The sequence below is a fragment of the Myxocyprinus asiaticus genome, chromosome 16, assembly GCF_019703515.2.
Source record: "Myxocyprinus asiaticus isolate MX2 ecotype Aquarium Trade chromosome 16, UBuf_Myxa_2, whole genome shotgun sequence".
Taxonomy (NCBI): Eukaryota; Metazoa; Chordata; class Actinopteri; order Cypriniformes; family Catostomidae; genus Myxocyprinus; species Myxocyprinus asiaticus.
In genome coordinates, this window is record NC_059359.1 from 25,756,138 (window position 1) to 25,765,621 (window position 9,484).

Consider the following 9,484-nt stretch of genomic DNA (forward strand, 5'->3'; position numbering starts at 1 on the left):
GGGACCTTATATAGACAGGTGTGTGCCTTTCCAAATCATGTCCAATCAACTGAATTTACCACAGGTGGACTCCAGTCAAGTTGTAGAAACATCTCAAGGATGATCAGTGGAAACAGGATACACCTGAGCTCAATTTTGAGTGTCATGGCAAAGGCTGTGAATACTTATGTACATGTGATTTTTATTTTTTTATTTTTTTTTATTTTTTTATAAATTTGCAAAGATTTCAAACAAACTTCTTTCACGTTGTCATTATGGGGTATTGTTTGTAGAATTTTGAGGAAAATAATTAATTTAATCAATTTTGGAATAAGGCTGTAACATAACAAAATGTGGAACAAGTGAAGCACTGTGAATACTTTCTGGATGCACTGTATATCTATATCTATCTATCTATCTATCTATCTATATATATATATATATATATATATATATATATATATATATATATATATATATATATTGTCACATATTCCCTGTTTTTGTATTGACTTTTATGTTGAAATTCTTGTTTAGTTCCTGTTTCCTGTTAGTCTGTAATCCTTTTGTAGTTTCATTTTATGATTGGTTTTCCCCTGATTGTTTCCACAGGTGTTCCTCGTTCCCTTGTTTGCCTCTATGTATTTAAGCCCTTGTTTTCCCTGTTTCCTTTGTCAGTCTTTACATGTGTTGTCATGTTCAGTGCCTGGTTTCCTGTGTTTTTGTTTTGTTTTATTCTGAGTTACTTTGTTCATCTTTTGTTTTTCATTAAAGCCGCATTTAGATCCTCATTCCTCACCTGCCTCGTCACAGAAAGACTGATCTAGTGGCCGTCAGAATTCTGCTCCTTCAGCAAGGGGACCGTTTAGTTGAGGATCACGTCCGTGAGTTTCTAGAGCTGGCAAATGTAGTGCACTCTCCAGACCACTCTCTGGTGGTTTTCTTCCGGGCCGGTCTGAATAGTGCACTGAGGGAACTGATGCCTCCGGCTGATTCTCACTGGACGCTCCGTGAATCCGTGGAGAAGTCTCTGGAACTTTGCAGTTCCCTTTATACAGTGGATTATGGCAGGAACCACGGGCCAAAACCTGCATCTTCGGCTCCCTTCTCGAAGCCTTCCACGGCCCCAGTCTCGAAGCCTTCCACGGCCCCAGTCTCGAAGCCTTCCGATCTGCCACTGATGTCGGTGCGTAGGTCAATGAAGACCCTACCTCAAAAATTGTCTGCGCCCACGCCTGCCACGGCCAAAGAGTTACCAGCCTCATCCATCCTAGAGCCAGCGTTGCCAACTTCGGCCATCCGGAGGAGGAAGAGAAGAAAAGTTTCTGTTCCCGAGTCTCCGCCCACGACCGCGGAGGTCGTTCCCGAGTCTCTTCCCATGTTCGCGACCACGGAGGTCGTTTCCCATTCATCCAGAACTCTTTGTCTCGAGTCTTCCGCGGCTCCGCCCCCTCCAGAGGCTATTCCTCCAGTGGCTCCGCCCCCTCCAGAGGCTATTCCTCCAGTGGCTCCGCCCACTCCCCCAGAGACTATTCCTCCCAGGCCTCCTGACCCTGTCCCAACCTTGAGGTCATCTCCCTGGTCTCCTGGCCATCTGCCTGATCTGCTCTGGTCTACTTGGTCCTCCAAGCCTGCAGCGTCGCTCTGGCTCTCCATCCTTCTGGCTATGCCTTGGTTTCAAGCCTCCCTGACTTTGCCTTGTTCCTCTGCTCCCTTTGTGCCCCCTTGAACTACCTGTTTTCCCCCACACTCCATGGACAATTTGTTTTGTTTTTTGAAGCGTCTGGAATCCGCTCCTTAAAAGGGGGGCTCTGTCACATTTTCCCTGTTTTTGTATTGACTTATGTTGAAATTCTTGTTTAATTCCTGTTAGTCTGTAGTCCTTTTGTAGTTTCATTTAATGATTGGTTTTCCCCTGATTGTTTCCACGGGTGTTCATCGTTCCCTTGTTTGCCCCTATGTATTTAAGCCCTTGTTTTCCCTGTTTCCTTTGTCAGTGTTGTCATGTTCTGTGCCTGGTTTCCCGTGTTTTTGTTTCGTTTTTTTTGAGTTGCTTTGTTCATCTTTTGTTTTTCATTGAAGCTGCATTTAGATCCTCATTCCTCGTCACATATATATATATACACTACCAGTCAAAAGTTTTGAAACACTCATTCTTTTTTTTTTTTTTCACTTTTTATTTATTTATTTTTTTTTAAATTAGTCACCCTTTGCCTAGATTTTGCAGAAATGTACTCTTGATATTTTCTCAACCAACCTCTTGAGGTATCACCCTGAGATGCTTTTTAAACAGTATTGAAGGAGTTCCCATCTATGTTGGGCACTTTTTGGCTGCTTTTCATTATTTGGTCTAAGTCATCAATTTCAAAAACTTTTTTTTTTTCATTAAATTTTAGTTTTATAATGAAATTAATATGGTGGCACAATTATATTTTTGTCTACAGAACTAATTTCAAACATTTAAGCATACGCCTTCAGATCAAAAGATTTTTAAGATCATGAGAAACATTTCAGTCAAGTGTTTCAAAACTTTTGACCAGCAGTGTATATACTTACAGTGCATCTGGAAAGTATTCACAGCGCTTCACTTTTTCCACATTTTGTTATGTTACAGCCTTATTCCAAAATGTATCAAATTCATTATTTTCCTCAAAATTCTACAAACAATACCCCATAATGACAATGTAAAAGAAGTTTGTTTGAAATCTTTGCAAATTTATTAAAAATAAAAAAAAATAAAAAAATCACATGTACATAAGTATTCACAGCCTTTGCCATGACACTCAAAATTGAGCTCAGGTGCATCCTGTTTCCACTGATCATCCTTGAGATGTTTCTACAACTTGATTGGAGTCCACCTGTGGTAAATTCAGTTGATTGGACAAGATTTGGAAAGGCACACACCTGTCTATATAAGGTCCCACAGTTAACAGTGCATGTCAGAGCACAAACCAAGCCATGAAGTCCAAGGAATTGTCTGTAGACCTCCGAGACAAGACTGTATCAAGGCACAGATCTGGGGAAGGGTACAGAAAAATTTCTGCAGCATTGAAGGTCCCAGTGAGCACAGTGGCCTCCATCATCCATAAATGGAATGGAATAAGTTTGGAACCACCAGGTCTCTTCCTAGATCTGGCCGCCTGGCCAAACTGAGCAATCGGGGGAGAAGGGCCTTAGTCAGGAAGGTGACCAAGAACCCAATAGTCACTCTGACATAGCTCCAGCATTTCTCTGTGGGGAGAGGAGAACCTTCCAGAAGAACAACCATCTCTGCAGCACTCCACCAATCAGGCCTGTGTAGGGCTTTACTGGTTGTTTAGATCAGTGTTACTATCAGAAATAATTAATAATTATTTCTTTAGTTATTAATTAATATTTAAATTAATTAATTGAATCTAACTCATTAAACCTCATATGGGGCTCCAGTAAATGTAGTGCGCTACGTTTAGGAGCGAGTTTGGTTATTAGCAATAATTAATAATTATCAAAGACAATTATTAATTATTAAAAATCAATAGAACATTGAGAATCAATGTTAGCTTTTTCTAATCCTTTAAATCAACAATTATCAAAGATAATCATTAATTGTTAACATTGATGAAACATTAATTAAAATTAACACTAGCTTATTGATCATTCAGATTCAACAATCATCAAAGATATTTATCAATTATCAAAAATCAATAGAATATTAATAAGGATTAACATTGACGGGGCACCACCCTGGAATCAGGGACTAACAACCAGATTGTAAAACAGTCTCAATATTAGATTGTTTTCCTAGGAAAATTGACATCAGAAGAATATCGATTTTCGGGAAAAAAAAACAATGAATGAAGGCTTGAATCCGAGCACTGACATCCCGTCAGCATGACACAGGTGTATGCAAAACAAACCAAAACACTTCTCTTTGTAATATAACAAAGTTTATTTATGCAGTAATATCAATTAATAATTAATACAATGCAGTCAACAAACTTCCGATTTACAACTACAAACTAAACAGTGATATGATTAGATATGGAAACTAAAATAATCCTATAACACATAAGGGGGTGTGTGTGTGTGTGTGTGTGTGTGTGTGTGTGTGTGTGTGTGTGTGTGTGTAAGGAGGGACGCACACGAAATGGCGGACGTGACTCTCGTGGAGAGTATGTCACGCGAGACTTCCGGCCAGGGAATATGGCCGCGAATGTGGGCAGAGAGAAACCAGTCAATGGCGTCTACCAGTTACCGCGTGTATCCGCTTGTACGATAGCTTAGGGACAAAGCTGAGCTTTAGCACGAAGCTATCAACGAGCCAAAAATGTGTGCCAGAATGTTTGTGAGGGGTCGTGTGTGTGTGTGTGTGTGGTTAGTACGAGAGAGAGAGAGAGAGAGAATAAAGTGACGGCCCTAAAGCCGATTTCGCGATCGTGGGACAGAAAGCAGCTGTTAGTTTATCACTCAGAGACGCGTGGACGGCTCGTAAACAGTCCCGCGTTCTTTGATTCTTTAATGGATAAACTCAGTTTGCCGGTCTCACCTGCGATGGCGGAAATGCACAACAGCCCACTGTGGTTGGACCACAATACAACAAATCTCATTCGTGATAATTAATACCCTGTGTATTAATAATGAGCGGACATGGCGGTCCGTAAACTGTACAAGCAAAAACCTTGAAACACAAGAATAACACACTATAATATTCTATCTCTGCCCAGACATAAACCTCTTACTTGAATCGTATGAGGACGTAGAATGTGTGTTCATCCGTCCTTTAACTCCGACCCGGTTCCTTGAGGCTCAGGTGATGACGGGAGGCCGTTTTCTCGCTCTGTTGGCGGGCACGGCTGCTGATTCTCGGCGGGCTGGCGGAGAACTCAGAAATGTCGACTTGATTGAAGATGGAAGATAAATCTTTAATCTCTTCACTTCTGTAGGCAAACGGATGAAGATGCGGATTGCTCTGTGATCTCCTTCGGATCTGTTAGAGAGTTCGGTTGAACACAGAGTAATCTCAACTCGTCCAGCGAGATGGAGATTGTATGGCCACAGTTTCAAGTCAGACATTACTTCCCTGTGCCACGAAGCTGCACCTGAGAGCAGCGATGAGCTGCGTCTACACCCGGCAAGCAAAGTTGCTGGAAGCAAATCCCGGAAGCATTTCAGAGGTATTTCTACTCCTGATGATGTCATGTTTGAGGGACGTTCTGTTGTGTGCCTCATCCAATAGGAGTTGAGAGTTCGATCCTTTAGTGAGCAAGGCTTCATGGGATTTGTAGTCTGTTTTGGACTCCCTTTGTTTGATTTTGGCGTGATTTTTATTAGTAAGATTTACGACCTGGTATGTGGGGGCCAAGTTAGGTTTTACGACTGTGTTAGGCCTGCCTTTGTCTTCTATCTGAATACATGAGGCCCAACACCTGTATGGTAGAGTGGCCAGATGGAAGCCACTCTTCAGTAAAAGGCACATGACAGCCTGCCTGGAGTTTGCCAAAAGACACCTGAAGGACTCTCAGACCATGAGTAACAAAGATTGAACTCTTTGGCCTGAATGGCAAGCATCATGTCTGGAGGAAACCAGGCACCACTCATCACCTGGCCAATACCATCCCTACAGTGAAGCACGGTGGTGGCAACATCATGTTGTGGGGATGTTTTTCAGCGGCAGGAACTGGGAGACTAGTCAGGATCGAGGGAAAGATGAATGCAGCAATGTACAGAGACATCCTTGATGAAAAACTGCTCCAGAGCATTCTGGACCTCAGACTGGGGCGAAGGTTCATCTTCCAACAGGACAACGACCCTAAGCACACAGCCAAGATAACAAAGGAGTGGCTCTGGGACAACTCTGTGAGTGTCCTTGAGTGGCCCAGCCAGAGCCCAGACTTGAACCGATTGAACATCTCTTGAGAGATATGAAAATGGCTGTGCACCGACGCTCCCCATCCAACCTGATGGAGCTTGAGAGGTCCTGCAAAGAAGAATGGCAGAAACTGCCCAAAAATAGGTGTGCCAAGCATGTAGCATCATACTCAAAAAGACTTGAGGCTGTAATTGGTGCCAAAGGTGCTTCAACAAAGTATTGAGCAAAGGCTGTGAATACTTATGTACATGTGATTTATTTTTTTTATTTATTTATTTTTTATAAATTTGTAAAGATTTCAAACAAACTTCTTTCACGTTGTCATTATGGGGTATTGTTTGTAGAATTTTGAGGAAAATAATGAATTTAATCCATTTAGGAATAAGGCTGTAACATAACAAAATGTGGAAAAAGTGAAGCACTGTGAATACTTTCCGGATGCACTTAGGCTATGTAAATAACCATGTTGGTGTGACTGGGACTGATATCACTCCATCAATCCTGTCCCATAAACTCAGCTTCTTTTTTTTCTTTTTTTTTTTTTGCAGTCCAACCAAAACTACTATGAATCATACGTGCGAGTTTCGGAGGTTTAAAAAACATCTTTGAACCCTTAGTTACAGTATAGAAATTTTGAATTTTTAGAAAGCTTTTACTTCTGTTACTTAACAGTTGTGATGTCTAACTCAGGCGGGATTTTGAAAGGGAAATCAGTGTAGTTGCTTCTCTTTTGCATCTAATGAATACAAGTTTTTACTAGTAAGAATACAATTGTAGAGCTCTGTATAAGTGGAATTCTTACCAGTAACAATTGAATTAGAGAGCTCTGTAACTGATTCTTTACTAGTAAGAATTGGATTGCAGAGTATTTTAATTGGAATTTTTACAGTTTGGTATAACTTTAAACAGAAAAGTTTAGGAAGCTATTTTATCACACTAAAATTGAGTTAAAACACATTGTTTACGTCTTGTGGCTATAATTTTAAAACATTGTTTATATTTTAATGTTTGCGGATTGGCCCTATTTACTTCCATTGTAAGTGCCTCACTGTAACCCAGATTTTTGCTTTTTTTTATGATTAACATTTTTATTGATTCATCTATTAAACAAAGAAAAGCAAAACATATACAAACAGAATCAATATTTAACCCCCACTATTAACACCCACTCCCCAACCCTACCCCGACCCCCAACAACACCCCAGTGGTCACATGATTATAGACACACAAAAAAAAAATATATATATATATATATATATATATATATATATACACACACACACATTAACAATTACTCATCTCTCTCCACTGTATCGCCCCAAGAGCCTTCCAAAAATGCAAAATATTTGCCCCATTTCCCCACAAACAAGTCAAAATTCCCCAGTTTTCTGGATGACCCCTCTTCTTATTAAGGGGTCAAAATTAACTCTAACTAAATCAGACAAATTTGCTGGGAATAAAATGCCCAAATATTTAATGCCCTGTTTGGGCCACTGGAAGGCGCCTGGCTAAAAAGCTGTTACTGGGCAGTACGCTGTCAGATCCAAAGCGTCAGATTTAGATCAATTGACTCTGTATCCTGGAAACTTAGAAAAGCAGTTAATAATTCTGTGGAGGCAAGGCATAGATCTAGTGGGGTCAGAGACAAATAATAAAATATCATCTGCGTATAGCAGAAGCTTATGCGCCATACCTCCCGCCACCACCCCTGGAAAATCAATGTGCTTTCTTATCACGGCTGCTAATGGTTGCAGGGCAAGACAGAACAATAATGGGGAATGAGGGCAACCCTAAGGTGCCCCTATCCAGAGTAAAATAATCTGAAATTAATCCATTTGTGTGTACCGCTGCTACCGGGTGTCTATAAAGTAAATTAATCCATCCAATAAAAGTATTCCCGAACCCGTATGTTTCCAAAATCTTAAAAAGATAATCCCATTCTACCATATCAAATGCCTTTTCAGCGTCAAGTGAGATGGCAGCGACCGGAGTCTGATCATGCACCACTGACCAGATGATATTGATGAAATGCCAAATGTTATCAGAAGAGCTGTGGCCCTAAATAAACCCCACCTGATCTATATGTATAAGAGATGTTATAACTTTAATTAATCGTTTAGCCAGAATTTTTGACAATATTTTAACGTCTAACCGGATCAGGGATATTGGATGGTAACTCTTACACTCACTTGGATCTTTGTCCTTTTGAAGTATCAGGCTGATCCGGGCTTGTGTCATGGCTGGCGGAAGCTTTCCATTCTTTAATGATTCCGTATAAAGTTCTGTAGCATAAGATCTAAAAAATTCAGCAGCAAAGCCATCTGGCCCCAGAGCCTTGCCTGTAGGTAAGGCCTTAATTACCTCACCAAGCTCCTCCAAGTTTATCTCAGAATCAAGAGAATTTTTTGCTCAGTCGATAGTTAAGGGAGTTCTAATGGTTCCACAAAGTTTCTAATATCTTCATCAGTAGACGAAGATGTGGAACTATAAAGATCAAGATAGAATCCTTAAAAATAATTATTAATATCAATGGCTGAGGAAAAATTTCACCACCAGAAGATTTCACTGAGGGAATGGTAGAAAAAGACTCTCTCTGCTTTATATATCTAGCCAAAAGCTTCCCTGCTTTGTCCCCCGACTCAAGGTATGACTGTCTTGCCCTGGATAGCCAAAACTCCACCTTCTGCAACAAAATAGTATTATATCTGTATTTCAATTGGGTCAATTCTCTGAGGCCATCAGACGACATTTGGTGCTTCAGCTCTGCCTCGGCACTTTTAATATTCCCTTCCAACTCCACAAGTTCTCATGCTTTGGACTTTTTGATGAATGAGACATACTGTATGATCCGACCCCTAAGAACCACTTTAAGTGCCTCCCAAGCCACGCCCACAGAGGATACTGAGGACCAGTTGGTCTCCATATAAACACTGATTTCAGCTTTTAACATTTGTTGGAATTCAGGATTTTGCAAAAGGGATACATTAAAGCGCCAGCTATATGATTTATTTTTCTCTGTATGTGGCAACACCTCTCAACTCTCCAGGGCATGATCTGAAACTAAGATGTTTCCAACTGAGCAATCCACAACAAATGAAATGAGGAACTTAGGTATAAAAACAAATCTATTCTAGAATAAATCTTATGAACTGATGAAAAAAATTTATAGCCCCTACCAGATGGGTTCAAAAGTCTCCAAATATCTGTAAGACCAAGGTTTTTACACATCCTGTGAAGCTTCAATGTTGTTCTAGGGGGCTTGCACACTTTCGCTTCACTATGGTCGCTAGTGGATTAGCAGATAATTCCCTCTCCGATGACTCCAGATAATTGATCTGTTTCTCGACATCCCCCACTCTTGTAACCACATCAGTGAACTTTGCCTCCATGGCAGTGATCAATCGACGTATCACAGCAAGATCCTCCAAGTCAGCAATGACCTTCGTCAGCATTGCCGACATGTTCAGCATCTCTCGCCGCACTTCCCTCTACTCCCCGACTAAATCGACTATGATCAAGGACTGAGTCCATCAAAAGATTAAAGTCTCCTCCAAATATTATATCATAAGGGGTGCCAGTGACTTGCAACATCCCTTCAAGATCTATAAAAAAGCCCTGATCATCAACGTTAGGTGCGTAAATATTAGCCAAAATCAA